The sequence below is a fragment of the Struthio camelus genome, chromosome 1 (assembly GCF_040807025.1).
Source record: "Struthio camelus isolate bStrCam1 chromosome 1, bStrCam1.hap1, whole genome shotgun sequence".
In the NCBI taxonomy this organism is placed as follows: domain Eukaryota; kingdom Metazoa; phylum Chordata; class Aves; order Struthioniformes; family Struthionidae; genus Struthio; species Struthio camelus.
The window spans coordinates 146,368,558-146,387,700 of record NC_090942.1 but is presented as its reverse complement, the minus strand read 5'-3'; positions in this window follow the sequence as shown (position 1 = coordinate 146,387,700).

Sequence of the window (19,143 nt, the reverse complement as noted above, 5' to 3'; positions counted from 1 at the left end):
CCAGCTCAGAGTCACACCACACGAGTGTAACCTAAGTGACACCAAAGATGGGATTCTTCTCACCTAACATTAGGTGTCTACAGAGTAAGTGTTGAATCAGATGTGAATGCAGTGGACGATAGGCTGAAATTAGTTTCTCTCTAGGCTCTGTGACCGCATTGTCTGCATGTCTACTGACTGTAATCAACCAGATCAGATACAGCGATGTGGTATCACTACATATACATAGGTATACAGCTAAGGTTGGGCAAGAGGAACCACAACCCAAGAAGCCTTCCCAGGAGGCAATATAAGAGACATATGGTGAATACAATCATACAGTGCAGGTCCCAGAAAGAGCTTCAGACTTTCTGTTGTAATTTCTTTTGAACTTCCCTGTGAATTAGAGAAAACCTAGAAGTCCCTAGTGCAACTTCCAGAAGTTGTCCCTCTGACGTACACTTGTAGAATCTATTCCTTTTGCAGCTTTAGTTATTTCTGTAATTATGGGAACTACTTAAAATCTAGTTATCACCACTTTTGGACCATAAAAACAAGAAAGCTGCTAGATTCCCAACATATAAATAAAACTGTTTGTATTTGCATACTTAAATCTTTTAATTTGATCTCCAAGTAAAGCTCAAACAGCCAATCTATTAGCTCATTTTGGCTTCTTTCATGTCTGGTTAAGGCCCAGCAGAATAATCATTAGTCAAAAGAATTTGCTAGTAATCTTTGAAAATCCTCAGAAAAACATGAGCATGCAATGCATCAGTGACTGCCAACTTGCATATGCTCAAAAGGATGTGCGTATAAATAACCACAATAAGGCTGATCTTACAGATATTTTTACAACTGCTGAAATTACAGCAGTGTTTCAATGGCAGTTGTATGAAATGTGTGCTGCCCTAAATTGAATACAGTTTTGTTCTATTTTAAAATCTAGATTTTGATATAATGGAAATATAAGCCTATTTGCAGAAATTTAGTTATAATATCTTGGAAGAATTACATGAATAGTACAAACAGTGCACAAAATGAGATGAGTAACATTTGCTCCAAACTTTTCTACCATTTATCTTCCGAAGTCAGATGTACACACCTGAACATATGAAAAAGAATGTTACTGTACTCTTTCTCTTTTTTTTGAAGTGTATGTTTATGTTTTGGAAAGCAGCCTCTTTTTTTTATGATTCACCTATGACAATGATTTGGTAGCTGACAGAAAGCTCAGTGTTTCTCAGAAAATGAGTTCCTAGCCTGTTAAAATTTTCCAAATGCTATTTCTCCGTATCCAAAATGAAAAAAAATGCATTTTAAAATGAGCACATTCTGAAACAAAATGCTTAGGACAATACTCTGTGCTTCAACTGTTTAATTTTGTGAATTCAGTATGATGCTTTCAAGTATTCACTCAAAATAAAGTTCTGAATACCACAGTTTTAAAACATTAAAAGTATTTCTAAAAGTGTCTAAATGGGACAGAAAATTTAACAGCACTGTACATTTTAAAGGTTAATGTAGAAAAAGTATTTAAACTTGAGAGCAAAAATTCTCCTTCAGTGTCATAAAATGCATCCTAACTACATTCCTCTGCTCTCCTTTCAGCCCTGATATTTCTAGGCATGCAGATATAGTGGTGGGCTGCAGCTGAGACGCATCATGAAACTCTGAGAAGTTGTTTTTGCCTTGAAACTTTTTCTTTATTCTCCTGTTACAAGTCTAGTGAGCTGTCATGTTCTTTATGAATAGATATTGATTCAAATGTATTCACCATAAAAGTGAAGTTACCTTATAAAATTGTTGGCTTGGCCTCTACTGTGTTGAAAACAAAATATTCCATCTTTTCTTGGCAGAATTAGTGATTATCTAGGCACAGCCTCAAAACTCCACTTTGCTAAGATTATTTTTTCCTGTTTTCATTTTTAAACAATGTTAATTCAGTAGCTATAATTATTATAATTACTTACAGATGAGCACAGAAATGTTTTATACTCTAGATATTATTATTATTTTAGAAAAATAAGAATAGTATTAGGATTTCTTTTCAGGAAAGATGAAAGTGATGGAGAATCAGTAGGCCTGGACTCAAAAGAACAGCATATTTCAGTAGTTAGCTAACTAGCTCCAGAGAAGTGTACAGAAACTGAAAAATACCAATTCAGATTTTAATGAGTGCATAGACCTATAGGCAAAAATGTAACTACACCACTGTTGGTTTTGGGCCACTTTTATAGATTCACATAAATGCAGAATAGATCATTAAATGACTTAGTATGACTTCCTTCGAGGGTTTCACATACTGCCTGCTTTCTCTTCTTTTGAGGACAGCAACCTATGTTTGGCTAACACTGATCTTCCAGAAGCAGTGAGCTGTGACTTTGGGTCTTGGAGAATACATCATGTCACTTGGGATATCTGGACGATGTCCTACCAAAGGCTATTGTAAGATAAGCTAGGTTTCCTAAGCAGCCCTTACTCCATCTAGAATCGTTCCACTCATACTTTGGCCCGTCCGTGGTAAGAGCAGATAGGGCATTAAAGTCCTATTTTCATTAAGAAAACAAATCTATTGTTTTCCTAAATTGTTCTGATTGAGAGCTCTTCTGAGAAGCTTCTCATGACAGTGAGTTTTCAATAGGAAAGCAAGCAAGTTAGTAAGTACTAGAGAAAAGAGCTTAAAAGAGGTATCTAACACTGGCACCTTTTTGCAGTGACCGCTCAGTATCAGGATGTTAGGCACTGTTAAAGGGAGGATAAAGCTTTAACGGTCTTCAGGTTACTGATCTAAAGGGCATCCTTAGAGAGAGTGTTCAGGCACCTTGGCATCGCTGGTGGGAGGTAAAGAACTGAGCCCACCTTATCCGACTGGACTTTTGCTAGCTGTATGGAGTGCGATTACTTAACACGTCAGCTCTACCCCGTGGCTGACATTTTCTGCAGAGAATCCTTTTGCTTATGTAAAAAAATTAACACAACAAGTTTAGAAAATTGGCTAACTGGTTATTCACCTGAATTAGACTAATTCACTGAAAAAGTGAATGTATTGCAGCTTATTTTCAAACAATAAACTCGATGTTTAAAATTTCAGCTATTGCAAGGAAAAACCTCCTGGAATCTGCTTTTTAAGTGAAGAATAGAAATATTACTGTTTATGCACCCTATCAAGTCCGTTTGCTTTTGCGTGAGTACTCTCAATAACACTGGAGGAAAGAGAAAGAATTCTCAGAAGATGTTTGGTGACTAACTGTAAATAATAAATAAGGAATCTGAAAATGTAGCAAACTACACTCATTTCATCAACAGAAAGAACTAAATACATCCAACACATTTTTGAGTGTATTCTTCACTCTATAATTACCACCAGATATGTGTGAAGAACTGAGTAGAAATAGCTACATATGGTACGCAAATGAGAATGTATAAGCTATTAACTGCACTGTCATATATCATAAAATCAAACTATTAGAGACATAATTGGTGCCAATAATAAATGTGGTTCTTAAGATCTACACCCAGGCTGAAACAGAGTTCGTGCAATAACATACAAATGGGTAAATAATTCAAATATTCAGAAAGAATAGAAGAAAAATTATTTAAAAGAAAGAAATTATTTAAAAAAATACAAAAGTAATAGATCAGAACAGATAAAACTCAAAATATAGTGCTACTGAACAGCAATGTGAAAAAGTATCTGATAGCTACAAAGAAATCACAAAATTCAATGAGCTTTAAATTGTATACGACTCTGAAGATTGTAAACAAATCACTGCTGTATTATGTGTCATACCTCTGCTAAACCAGTGCTGTTAGTCTTTTAACATACATATAAAAGATCCCGTTGATTAAACTCTTCTGCACATGAAGAAAAGTGAAAATCTGATATTATTTATTTTTCTGCAAATTTATCACAGGTGGGAATACAACTTTCCTTTCTCACAAAATGATATCCGGTGAAGACATCAACATCTCAAAAATGCATGCGACATTTCAGAAAAACATTGTAGCTCTTCCTGCATCATGTCTTTTTTGAGGAGACCACCATGGTTCTATTCTACAAGCTCAATTTTGGGTTTTGCTGCAAATAGCTGCCAAAGAACAGAGATGCAGTCAGCACTCAGCAAACTTAGCACTGTGCACCTGCTGCAAATCCAGAGAAGCTGATGTTTTCCCACTAACTTTGAAGGACTTGGGTTACACTGAACAGCAAATTTGATTGATGTTCATTACAAACTTGGTGTTGTGGTGAGGTCCTACAACGTGTGCAATCAGATAAACTGGCTGCTGTTGGTGGAGTCCTATAATGCTTCTGAAAAAAAATGGAGTTGTGTATCAAGTTGCAGGTCCAAGAATTGTATGCAATAGTGGTGTTATTTTGAATTTAATTACTGTCACCCCATTATTTTCTTCCTTTATTTTATTCCATCACTTTTTGAACATACGCATCCTACAGTGCAGCTTCTCAATTAAATTATTTAAAAGAACTTATCTTCAAACATGCAGAATTATATAATATCTCCAAATCAAGTGGAAAGGAGGGTTTTATAATATATATATATTTAAAAGGATGTGGCACTACCTCCATTGTAGTGTAAGAAATTACTAGAAGTCAGATTTCATTTTTGCTTTCCCATCTCAACCTTCTCAGTCAGAAGAAGCAGAAGGCAGAAGGCTGGAGGCTGCTGACATATCATGATCTAATATAAATCCCTTGGTCATACCATATTCAAGATCTGCAAAACATTCACATTCTGACAGAAAACTGAACTAATAGATTCACAGGAAGCTAGGTTTTCCACTGACACTAAAAATCTTGGTGTTTTTTATTGATATTCTCATTTGCAGACTAAAACCATTAAAAATGCATCTGCACAGCTGAAAACTAAGAAGAAATTCTGAGACTTCCAGCTGTGAGCTGAATTAAGGCTTTTAACAGTTACTCATTTTCTAGCTGCCAATTTAAAATGATCTGGTTATTATATTTTTCTCAGAATAAATGTCATGTCTCCTCTGAGGATTTAGAAGGTGTTCTGGTGATGGAGAGACCATCCTGTAATATAAGACACTATCCATACCGCACTGAGCTTTCTCCACAAGTGATTTCTGCTCACCAAGGCATTCATTCATTTCCATCCACCTGGGACATTTCTGGTTAGAGTCTTCACTCTATAGTTTCATGAAGCTACACATGAGGAGCTGAGCTGAGCCAGGGCCTCTGGGCCTTGGATGGAAAGAGTTAAAGCAGAGAGCTTGAACAAGAGGATGAGAGAGTGCGGAGATGTCTGTAGGCCCGGAGGAATTTGAGGAGAATAAACATGGAATCAGGAATCAGAGCTGGAAAGGTGTAAAGACTAGTGTGCAAGACGGAGAGAAAACTAAAGTTTCAAAACAGTAGGTTTTTTTTCTAGTTAATTACGAGTTGTGATTACAAGCCAAAATTAACAATCCTAAACTGAACATAAGTCATCTCAAATGTCATACTAATGAGTTATCTTATTTCACTCTGTCTTTTAACTTTGGAAGATTGAATGCTAGTAGGAGATGCTGGGTTTCTTTTAATCTTGTAAAAGAAAGGCAGGTTAAAAGCAAAGACTGAAATAACACAGGAAACACTCCCCATATTTTCTTCCCACTAATATATAGAAAAAATATAGATTATACAAAATATACTGTCTGTTGGCTGCAAGTTTTCTACAGCATACTCTTACTCTATTACTGACTTTGACTATAACCAATGCCAGAATGGTCTAAACTGATGTAAAATATTTAATAACCCTGAAGATAACTTTTTACATTTGTTTTATGAAGATATATTTATTACTTAGATCAAAAGCAAGTTCAGTATATGAATACAAAGATAGATTTTTTTCCCAAAGAAAATTATATAATGTACTGCAATAATATCCACAATTTATTCTTTTTCTCTCTCTTTCTTTCTCTTTCTCTTTTTCCCTTCCCCTTCCTGCCTTCCTTCCTCCATATCTGTCTGTCTGTCTGTCTGTCTAACCATCCTCTTGTATGCAAGAGTTCAGACTGGATAATTCAGCTTCTCCTTTTGGTTTATAAGCTATGAAAAGGTTTTGATACCTCCCAGTAAAAGGAGGGGGACTTAAGTAAACAAAAGAAGATAACAGCAAGTTTGAAAAATAAACTTCAAGGAAATGGAGTTTCTACAGTTCTGGCATGTGAATAATTGATAAAAGCAGACCCAAGAAAAGAAGATGCATTGGATGTTAATATACTCTGTGGAGAAGAATGGGAAAATCTGTTTCAAAAATGTGATTTGGAAAAGTCACTTAGTCTCCCTTCAGCTCAGCTTTCCGAACCGTAAACTAGGAAGCTGATGAAAAATGTTTTAAGAACATGTGCATGCTCAGGTGCAAGGCACTTAACAGCTGCCTGGGCTTATGTATCCTAATGACAAAGGGATACTAAAGTTTTGTAGTCCCACATTCCGTTGTGCTGACTCTTTTCCAGTGTTTGGAATGTCATCCTTCATGTACAAGTTCCCCTCCACGTTAGCCCAATATGTTGGATTTAGTAACCTCATTGCCATTACAGTTCTAAGATGGCTTGGATAGGATTTTATATAGTGAGGAACAGCATATGGAGGAGTCTGTGTCACAGATGAAGTCATTTCAATGCGGAAATTAACGCTGTTGCTGCTTGCTGCTCTCTCAGCACATTTTGAGATGCTTGTATCAATAAAAGCCAAAAAAAGATCATGGGAGAGAATGTGTCTAATGTCTTGTGCAAGAAAAGAAAATAGAAAGACTTGAGGCAGCTTTCCCTTGCCACCCAAACACATATCCATACAAAGACAGAGGGAAACACTAAGGATGCCATAAAAGTAACTCTTCTGTCCTACAAGTTGAACATCTGGAACAGTCTACCTTTGACAATTCTGGGTGCTGACATAGTTTCTTCATTAAAATTTGTACTCAAGATTCTCCTACTTTCCTTGCAAATACTTGTAATCATTAGACACTGTAGATTTTAGGACTTCATAAAATGTTTGTGGCTATGTGACAAGGCAAGCATTTGTAACTTATTTGTTTAATAAATTTTGTTTGCTGCTTATTGGTTATGTTTTTCCTACTTTTTTTAATGTATCCATTTTATGTATAATCGTCACTATTGCCACCTTTAAGCAAATTTGACTCATGCTACAATCTTGTACATGATGCTTGATTTGAGGAAGGATGATGAAGCCTAAAATAGGGCTTTAGGCACTTTAAATTAAAGGAGCCAAATCAGAATTGCTTTAAGTTATGTGACAGCCATGTTCAAATTAATCCAGAAAATAAGATGCTATGGTGTGATAAATCTCAAAGCCTGAATCTTTACCTAAGGTTTATTTAGGGAGACTTTTCCAGGAGATAGACAACTGAGGTTGGAACTGCTAAAGCAAAAGAAGGCAATGAAGCAGAATAACCGAGCTTTTTGCACACTTATTTAGTGCATCCATTTTCTACGACAACAGCTGCATTTAAGAAGAACGACTCAGGCTTATTTAATAATTCAAACATAACAGATGGAAACAGCCACTCTGAGTTGGTGACTGCAATCTGCATCACAAGTCAAAAGAGGCTCATGCAGTAGCTGAAAGTCAAGAGCGTTCAATCTGAAGAGAAGAGGGACTGCAGAAACACAGCTATAGTCAACAGTACCTCTTGACTAACTGTCTGTGGTTACCAAGTTCTTCAGATTGCCATTCGGGGGACACCTAACCATGTCTCGAGCGCTGTTCATGGAATGGGAATACTTAATTAATTTTTAGGTGCAATGCTAGGACTAAATACTTAAAATATTTATCACTAAACTGTTTAACTCTTAGAATCTTTATTTTTCGTTGGAGTTAGCCCCTCTCTCCTTCAAGACAGGAAAATTAAGTTTTTCTCTTTAACATAAACTTTGAGATTACTACAATGCTGAAAAGAGATAGTTGGAAGTGGTGACATCCACCTTGATGCTATACTTTTTGGTGTACAGTGTAGGTGAAAAATGTTTTCCACTGCTTATGAACACTATTAATTCATTAATGTGAAATGACTTTGACAATGATAGTCGCATTTGCTTAGGAACAAGCACATCCTCCATGTTCTTTCTAGTGTGAAATGCTTCATTTCAGAGAAGATGAAAAGCTGATTTTATTATTGGTTTTATAAAAAACATCACAAAGCTATGGGAAAAAGTATAATAAGAACTACGGAGTACCTACATCATGTCAAAAATAAATGAAGTTCACATACAGGATTTGTCAGACACAGTTCTTGTCGCATTTTATTTTATTTTTTTATACGCCTCTTCCACATATTTCAATGTGGACTTGATAAAAATGCTGCTGTTTTAAGTTACTTAAGTTAGTTACGAGAAGAACATGCATGAATAATGAACTTCAAATTAAAGGCAAAAAATAGTAGATGTTAGGAAACAGCAGCTGAAAGGAAAAAAAAACCCAGTGTTGTAGCTACTTAACTAAGACATTTTAGCACATGAACCAATTGGAAGGTTCTGATAAAATAACTTCACATCATAATTCTGTCTCTCCTTGGATATAAACTCAAAATAGTTTATACTTTGCAATTACAGATCCTGATGACGGTTTGACTCCTTCAGTACAAATATATGACTTCATTTCTTTACTGTAAATCAGTGCTTTTTTATTCTCCTTCCTATTTATTCCTGTAGAGTTCAGAAGCATCAAATCATCTATCTGAGCAGTTTCCAACATGAATCCCAGAGCTGAGGAATGATTTATACCAGAACCTCATGTATCAGCAGTGCTGTACTTTTTCTCCAGAGTTTTGTCATATCCTGTTTTGCATATCTGAAGTATAAATGTATTTTCCACAGGGGCAGGATACGGTTTGTTTTGATCACCATCCGAGAAACACTCACAAGCCAAATGAAGAAAAGCAGACTGCAAACTTCTTTCTCCACAGACTTTGATAAATTATTCTAATATGCAGAAATTCATATGGAAGAGGTAGGGATGGTTCTGAACTGGAGTGCTACCACTTCTCCCTATTTGGAAAAATCTGGATCTGAGCTTTATCGTGCATTCCTATTTCTGCTTAAAAGCAAGATTTGAAAATGCCTGTTTGTATGTGATAGCTAGATGGAAAGTTTCCTCTTACTGCTTTGGAAGAAATTGCTCATAACATGTCTATCCCTCACCAAAAATGGATTTTTGCTCACTATTATTTTTTCCAGTACCTCTCCTGGCCCATAGGATGGGAAAGTGATGGACTACTCCCTGTTTCAATTTTAATCTAAATTTGCTTTAACTATGCCAGTAGTACAGGCATGCGTCACAAATTGCAGAGTGTGCAGACCCAAGTTGCCAATTTCCAGATTCACAAAGTGTTTGTCTGCACAGTCCCTGTGTTCTGGGCCCCTGGGCACCTACAGCGGGGCTCTCGTGGAAAGGATGTCTTTCTGCCAAATTGATTTCTATACAAAGGAGATGTGGAAATACGGAGGGATAGTCCACACTAAGGTCTTCTCCTGACATTTAGTCAGCACAAGGTCAGAATCTGGACACAGGAATCTGGACTCCTGGGGTGTCAGTGAAGCACCTCTGTTTCACAGTGCAAGCACAGCTGCTGATCATTAGGTCTCCGATTTCTATCGACCTCTCTTCCTAAACAAAGATGAAATGGAAGAGTTTGAATAGTACCACTGTTCTGGATCTGAGCTAGCTCCTCCAGAATTAGGATCAGGCCTTTAAATCTGGTTTTACATGGACCACTTGAGGCACAGTGAAGCTCATTAGGTTTGTTTTAATGCTACACAGCCTTAGCCGTACTGCTTTGGGGATTCAACGGCAATATAGCCACATGAACAAGCCATTATGCCTGATATAATCAACGCTGCTAGAATGTGGCTGGCCGTCATAGATATAAGTTGTACTTTATCTGTTCCCAAAATATGTCACCCACAAATGGTGGACAGCTGACAGTATTTAAGCACCATGATCTTTTGTTCCTTCAGGTGGATGCCTAGATCCAAGACAGGTATGGAAAAACCTTTGTGAATCAAGGCTCAAGCATTTTTTTCTCTCTCTCTCTCCTTTCATTCTGCTCACGTGTTTAGGAGTAGCTGTTTCTCAGGATACAGAACAAGACAGTAATGTGTTTCAGATACAAGACTTAGAAGATTAGGATTCAGTTCTGAGCCCTTCCATAGCATAAGCATATATACAGAAACTCTTTTGTTCATGAACTGTGTAAAAAATAAGGCAAACAAATTGCACAACACAACCATATTTTAAAAATTTTAACTATAGGCTGATATACAGGCTTCCAGAGATGCTTGGAAAAGGGCAAAAATGGAATTTGATACATCTGTGAAATGGTAATTTTTTTTCTCTTCTGTATCAACTGTCCACAACCCATCCCTCACTGGAACAATAATCTGCTGTTAATGTTCCTTCCTTGCGCTTTCATAACGTGCTATGTGAGTTGTATCTCAGTTCTCACTGTCCTAGTTTAAGTTTCAGATCCTCCTTCTAAACAGACTGCCAGGATTAAATAAGCTCTGTCAGTCCTGGCTTGGAACTCAAGTTTTCTCTCTTCTAAGTATAGCTGGCTTATAGCATCTTCTTCTGTATTATCCAGTGTAGTCCCACCGAAGGGGACTTTTTCTTACTTTCAACAAATAGATGCACCTCTATAATATTGTTTCCCAGCACCTAGTGGGAGACGAAGGAAGAGCAATTTTTTTCATTGCTCCCTGTCTTCAGCAAAGCATGGCAATGCTTATTTTTTAATGGTTCACATGCAGTATTATTTGACCATATAAGGTTTTGATGAATTGAGACATGAGTCAACACGCTGTAACCAAGTCAACATTGAAACACAGTGCCTGCAAATCAGCAAACACTGTGGTTGCTTTGACACAGATCTATGTCGTAACAAAGCATGTACCAGGCCGCAGCTCAGCAGGCTACACTGATTTCTGGATGAAAAGTTTCAAGTAATAGTTTAAAAAATAAGTAAGAAACTAAATACCTCCATTACCTAATGGCTTGATGTAAAGCCTGTAGAAGTCAATGGAAAAGTTATTACAATGAATCCCAGTTACCTGTTAATAAGTAAGTAGATAAAATTAGGCAAAATATGAAAATGTGTGAACAATAAGCATGTTTACTGCTTTTCATGCCTTACCCTCCAAAAAGTAATTCCATGAATTTACAGAAGTTTCCATGTATTTTTCCTTTTTAAAGCCTGAACATTTCACAGAATAAAATTTTGCCATAGGGCCTAATCTAAAGTGTATTGTCACTAATGGAAAAATACTCCTTAATAATATTTCCCCTTTTTCAACATTTGTTGCAGCTTTGTGAAGGTGAAAGGATAAAATTGGAACACAAGGACAAATTAATGCTATAATTCAATATTATCTATATTAGAATTTATTTTAGAATTATATAAGTACAATTTTAATATTCTCAGGTGGAGTAACTATTCATTTTGATGTAGCGATCTAAATATCAGTAATTTATAATTCTAAAATATTAACATGTAAAGAATTTAACCTTGCAGAGCATTACTTGATTTGTGTAAAAAATAAATCAAGTTTCAATATTCCTCATGAAATGAAGGAGGACACTTCTTTCTTCACTGCTCATATGAGCTGGAATGATATTTAAAAAGCAAATAGAAAGTAATAGGGAAAAAATGAAACACAACCCAGCCCTTTGGCTATATTTTTCAGTAATGCTAATAACTGTAATGCTAAATACTGAGCAATACTGTGCTACATCTATGATGCCTTTATTACAGTGGAAAATAGAATACCTTTTTGGCTAGTTAGTTTTCTTCTGATTGAAAGGTCAACTTTCTGTTTGGCATTGAGCTGCTAGAAAAGCATTAATGAGCATGGATATTAAATAAGAAATAAAAACATAGTATTCATCTCCTGAAGAAGAACTGCTAAGCACAGACAGGATCAATGCCTTCTGACAATAGAACAAAGCTTGGTTTTGCTCACTGTGATTAATAATTTGCCTTTTTTCTTTACTATCTACTAAAAAGACTATATTTATAAGCATTCTTATCATTTTTATCTTTGTCCATGCTTGCACATTCTTATCTTATTTAATACATTGTTTACATATTTTGCTTTATAAAAGCACTTAGGTCTAGGAGTGTCTTTTACTTGATGTATGTCACCAACGTGGTAGATTAAAAACAACCCAGCACTCAGTGTGCTGATCAGGCCTCAGCTGCAGGTAAGCTGCTTATTAGAACGTTTACTAGAAGTTCATAGTAGGTAGTGTCAAAGGGAGGATAGGCACTGATGATTTACAGGCTTCAACTGATGAATGCCATATGAATGGACCTGTATCGATTCAGTCCAGTGCATGGACCAACCTGGGTCTGGTCAGATCCAAAGATAAATATATGCCAGTCACAAATCTCAACAGCACAAGGTAGTGCTAGACCTAAAGTTTTTCATCTCTATTCAGAATAAACATGGGTGTTGATCTGTAGTCTTCCCGAGAAAGGGAAATCTCTCTTTGGTTGATGACAGTTGGAAATATCCACTCTCAGACCTGTCTTGAGTGACAGCTGCTGGGTCAGGATAGCTCAGGTGTGCCCCATCACAGTCAGGCTTCCAGACAAACTGTTGATCACTTGTTCACATCCTTTGAGCCACTTGACAAATCTAGAAGATTCATCAATACCAAAGTTTCAGTTTCTATTTAGTTTTCCCTGATCAAATAAAAACTTAGTATGGGATCCTGGATTGTAGAGCGTGTCTTTCCCAGTGTCTTTCCCCTACAGTTTCTGCTGGTTTTGAGGTAGCTCTAGGCTGGGATGCCAGAAAAAAGGTCAAGAGAACCTTATTCAACTTCCTCTTTGTAAGACTGATGTGCATACCCCATTTCCAACGTATTATGCAGAATATCAGCTGGTAGTCCTACAGCTGATACTAGCAGGAACTTTCAACGTGCAGATGAGTCACTTAAACTTGGTAAACCCCTATTTCATTGGGTTTAAGAAGATATACAAACACTTATAGGCTGATGTTGAGCCACACTGAACAGGACTGATTTACAGATTTACTAGTTTTACAATGGGCTTTGGACTACTTTCTAGTTGGAGGAAAAACAATATTATTCATAAAACAGTATCTGGAAGGGAGATATGAGTGATATGAGGAAAGAATTTCCAGCTCACTCATGGCAATGCTGTGAGAGACTGTTAATGGAGAGGTAATCTCTCATCTCTACAAAGGCAAGTGAGCAAAATGAGTACAGTCATGACATGATCGCATTCTCCCCCATATTAACGCTTTTACCATGGTATTGTAGATCGCATAATTATGAGACTGAACATTATTTCAGAGAAGTTTGTGCAGTAGGTGGATGCTTGTCCTCACATAGCAAGACACTCTGCTTTGGCAAGCTATCTCACAGCCTGCTGGCTCAATGGCCAGAGAGGTTGTCAATAACAAAGATTATTAATGGTCCAAACTCCAGAAGGATGAATCCTGAGTGCCCAAACAGCCCCTGTGGGGCATAATAAGAGTACGTACCTATACCAGGCTTCATTAACTATACTGAGGCACCACTGTCATCTTTGATTGCAATGAATTCATAAAGATGGCAAATACTCAATACTGAGGAAAAATACTCTTGAAGAAAACCAATTTTGATTCACAGAATCACAGAATCACAGATGGGCTGAGGCTGGAAGGGACCTCTGGAGATTATCTAGCAGAATCCTCCTGCTCAAGCAGAGTCCTCTAGAGCACGTTGCTGAGGATCATGTCCAGGTGGGTTTTGAATATCTCCACCGAAGGAGACTTCACAGCCTCTCGGGGCAACCTGTTCCAATACTCAGTCACCCTCACAGTCAGGAAGTTTTTCCTCAGGTTCAGATGGAACTGCCTGTGTTTCAGTTGGTGCCTGTTGCCTCTTGTCCTGTCACTGGGCACCACGGAGAAGTGTCTGGCCTAATCCTCTTGACACCCCCCTTCAGACCCTTATGCACATTGATGAGATCGCCTCTCGGTCTTCTCTTCTCCAGGCTGAACAGGCCCAGCTCCCGCAGTCTTTCCTCAGAGCAGAAATGCTCCCGTCCCTTCATCATTTTGGTAGGCCTCTGCTGGACTCTCTCCAGGAGTGCCATGTCTCTCTTGTAGTGGGGAGCCCAGAATTGGACACAGGACTCCAGGTGAGGCCTCCCAAAAGGGCTGAGGAGAGGGGAAGGATCACCTCCCTCCACCTGCTGGCAGCACTCTGCCTAATGCACCCCAGGAGACCGTTGGCCTTCTTGGCCACAAGGGTGCATTGCTGGCTCATGGTCAACTTGTTGCCCACCAGCACTCCCACGTCCTTCTCCACAGAGCTACTTCCCAGCAGATCAGCCCCCAGCCTGTCCTGGTGCCTGGGGTTATTCCGCCTCAGGTGCAGGACCCTGCCCTTGCCTTTGCTGAACTTCCTGAAGTTCCTCTCTGCCCAACTCTCCAGCCTGTCCAGGTCCCTCTGAAGGGCAGCACAGCCCTCTGGGGTGTCAGCCACTCCTCCCAGTCTTGGACCATCAGCAAACTTGATGAGGGTGCACTCTGTCCCTTCCTCCAGGTCACTGATGAGTAAGTTAAACAATACTGCACCCAGGACTGACCCCTGGGGGACACCACTAGATACAGGCTTCCAACTAGATTCTGTGCTGCTGAACATAACCCCCTAAGCTCTGCCATTCAGCCAGTTCTCAATCCACCTCACTGTCCACTCATCCAGCCCACACTTCCTGAGCTTACCTAGGAGGATGTGATGGGAGACGGTGTCAAAAGCCTGGCTGAAGTCCAGGTAGACAACATCCACTGCTCTTCCTTCATCTATCCAGCCAGTTGTCTCATCATAGAAGGCTATTAGGTTCGTTAATCATGACTTCCCTTTGTGAATCCATCCTGACTACTTGTGATCCCCTTCTCTTCCACATGCTTAGAGACGGCATCCAGGATGAGCTGTTCCATCACCTTTCCAGGGCTTTCTTCCAGTCCTCAGGAACCTCTCCTGTTTTCCAGGACCTTTCAAAGATGATGGAGAGTGGCCTAGCAATAACATCCGCCAGCTCCCTCAGCACTCGTGGGTGCATCCCATCAGGGCCCATCATGGACTTGTGGGTGTCAAGTTTGCCTAAGCGGTCTCTAACCCAATCCTCCTCGACCAAGGGAAAGTCTTCTTTTCTTCAGGCTTTCTCCCTGGTCTTCTGGGTCACGAATTCCTGAGGGCTGGCCTTGACAGTGACTGAAATAAAGAAGGCATTCAGCAGCTATGCCTTCTGTGCATCCTTCGTCACCAGGGCACCCGCCCCATTCAGCAGCAGGCCCACGTTTTCCCTAGTCTTCCTTTTGCTATTGATGTATTTGAAGAAGCCCTTCTTGTTGTCCTTGACATCCCTTGCCAGATTTAATTCCAAATGTCCCTTAGACTTCCTTGTCACATTTCTGCATGCTCTAACAACATTCCTATATTCCTCCCAAGTGGCCTGTCCCTGCTTCCACCTCCTATACACCTCCTGCTTATGTTTCAGTTTTGCCAGGAGCTCCTTGCTCATCCATGCAGGTCTCCTGCCCACTTTTCTTGACTTCTTCCTCAGAGGGATGCACGGCTCTTGAGCCTGGAGGAGGTGATCCTTGAATATTAACAAGCTCTCTTAGACCCTTCTTCCTTCTAGGCCTGATCCCATGGGATTCTTCCAAGAAGGTCCCTGAAGAGGCCAAAGTTAGCTCTCCTGAAGCCCAGGGTTGTGATCATACTTATTGCCCTGCTCGCTCCTCACAGGATCCTAAACTCCACCATCTCGTGGTCACTGCAGCCAAGGCTGCCCCCAACTTTCACATCTCCAGCCAGTCCTTCCTTGTTTGTTAGTACAAGGTCCAGCAGCACACCTCTCCTCATTGGCCTCATTGGCCTCTCCTCCATCACCTGGGTCAGAAAGCTACCATCAATCCTTTGCAGGAACCTCCTGGATTGTTTGTGCCTAGCTGTGTTGCTCCTCCAGCAGATGTCAGGGTGGCTGAAGTCCCCCGTGAGAACCAGGGCCTGTGATCGTGAGGCTACTTCCAGCTGTCTGTAAAGGGCCTCATCTACTTCCTCCTCCTGATCAGGTAGCCTGTAGTAAACCCCCACAACAGTGTCACCCTTATTAGCCTGCCCTTTCATCCTTACCCGTAAGCTCTCGACCTGCTCATCATCCACCCCGAGGCAGAGCTCCATACCTTCTAGTTGCTCCCTCACATAAAGGGCAACTCCCCCACCTCGCCTTCCTGGCCCGTCTTTCCTAAGAAGCATACAGCCATTCACGAGAACATTCCAGTCTTGTGAACTATCCCACTATGTCTCTGTAACTGCAATGAGCTCAAAGCCCTGCGCCCACAAACAGATCTTTGACTCTTCCTGCTTATTCCCCGTGCTGCGCGCATTGGTGTACAGGCATTTCAGAGAGGTGCTCAAGCATGCTAATTTCCCAGGAGGGGGTGCAAGAGGATCCCCCACAGTCATGTCTTGTAGGCATTCCCTTGGCTGCACGCGCTTGCTGGAGGTATCCCCACTTGAGCCCTGTTTTGCTGTCTGGGTGGTCTCTATAACTCTCCCCTTCCCCTCTCTTTCCTAGTTTGACCTTCTCCTTACCAGGCTGGCCAATCTGTTGGCAGAGATACGTGTGCCCCATTTAGTGAGGTGAATCCCATCTCTCCCAATCAGTTGTCGATCTTCAAACAGGGTCCCATGGTTACAGAAACCAAAACCCTGTTGCCAACACCAGCGGCGCAGCCAGTTGTTTACTTGGAGAATCCGCCTACTCCGCCTCTCATCCTTCCCCCTAACTGGCAGGATCGAAGAGAAAGCAACCTGGACCCCCAGACCCTTGACCACCATCCCCAGAGCTGAAATCCTTTTTGATAGTTTCCAGGTTGTCCTTGGTATCATTGGTGCCCACACGGAAGAGCAGCAGGGGGTGATAGTTGGACATGTGGACAAGCCTTGGCAGCCTTTCCATGTATCTCGCATTCAAGCCCCCTGTAGGCTTCAAGCATGGAATTAGTATAATAGCCACGAACATTAACGATAACATGATGTAAATGTGCTGTATAATTTGAAATAGCACTGATTGTGTTTAACAAGAGCAGATGTCTTTAGAGATAAATTATAGCAAACATTTCTATTTATTATGCAATCTTTTCCATGAAAGTTCTGTAAAGTTTCAGTTGATTTATTCCAGTTTCCAAGGATACAAGCTCACTTTACTTCAGTTGGTTTTATAGATTTTTTTCTCTGATCAGCTTTTCCACTTTGTAACGGAAATACAGGTGACCATTTTAGTTAATTACATTTTCTGACAAATCAGCTATTGCGATTAAGTGCAATAACTCTTTGTTAACGTCATCATCTCCTACAAATACTTGCAACTGCCTTCAAGCCACATGGGTCCAAAGTAGTATTTAATTATTATTATTATTATATCTAGGACACGTTTAGTGACTAAATAACAAACTCTTTCCCAGGGCACCCTCCAAAGAAGACTGTCTTTGCATTCTGTGTATTACCCTGAAAAAGAAACACAGCAGATAAAGAGTAGCTTAATTATTTAAGCATTTCAGGGCCTTTTCTATCACAGAACTCTAACTCATAAAGCTGTTTAAGCAAGGAAAGTCACCCAAATGCATGAATATTTTCCATTTCAGGCTGTTCTGTAACACCATAAATGCACAATGCATTTCACACCCTCCTTTCTGAACAAAAAAAACCCTCACATATTTTTCTATTTTAAGTGAGCAAAAGATATAATAATCAAGACGAGTAAATTCTATCATATCATAAACATTTAGCACATGATATCATTTGAAACAATTCATTAGTAGACAGTGAAAATCTACTGAAATTGGATATTAGTGGTCCCGTAGGATAGATAATGAAACACAGACTTCTTGTCAGTACTGTGGTCCTGATGAGCAACAGTAGCCAAAATTGATCAAATGGGGTCATAGTGTTGAACTAAGGTCGGTAAATGGAAGGTCAAAACATCATTCTGGTAAACTAGTATAATAAACATAAAATAGATTTTAAGAGAAAAGAATTTATTTCAGAAAGCCTAGAAGCTCCAGAGGAAAACAAAAACAAAAACAAAAAACTCCTAAGTTTACAGATCTATAGGCCAAAAGAAGGCCCAAATATAGTTTCCTAAAATGTTTTTCCAAAAATGATTTTAAACATATCTATGACCAACACAAGATATTACCCTAGAAGTCAAGCTAAATCTTCTTATAAAATACAATTGGACACACACACACACACACACACACACACACACACACACACACAAGAATGCTGTATGATTTAGTCATATGCTATAACTTTCTAAAAAAATGATTTTGATTTCAAGGAACTTGTCACAGCCTATGTATATTTTTTTCAACTATGACAAAAAAGATAATACACTACTCTAATAAGATACCACACAAAGAGGTGGTGACCCAGCCTTTAAAGAGATAGTATTTAATCCTCAAATCAGAAGTAAAAGTTGCTTCGTCTGCATTAGGTGTGATGGTTTCAAGTAAAATTCTGTATTGATTGCTCTGGTCTCAGTGCCTAGTGCATGGTCTTCAGCTGTAGACCATGTACATAATGGTACAAGCATGTTAATGGGTCATAACGAAGGAACTCATTTTTCACTCCTTTACATAGTTTGCATTTAGCTTGTTATTGGCTTCCAAGAGGCTAAGCTAATCTAGGTGTTCAGTAAGAGTAGAAAACATGAATGCTCCATGTATTCCTCTGCAGCGTTATATTAAAAACGAACATAAACATAAAGCTAAACCAAACCTTTCTTTTTTTCAATAGTACAGAGTATCTTGGATGTATTCCTGTTATTAGACATCCAAATTAGTAGGAGAAACATTTTTAGATTGAGCAGCATTCTATGAATTCTGCTGATGGTGCTGTGTATGCTCAACATCTCTTTATTATAAGCCAAGTTCAAGATCATGTGTGAATATGTATACACAAATCCTATATATGTGAACAATTGCTTTCAAAGTCTTATAAGTTTTCATGTGCGGTTGAAAAATGACTACCACCTTCATCTCTGTGAAGATACTGTGTAAACTGTGTTGCTTTCTCACATTAAACAATGGAAAGATCTCTGA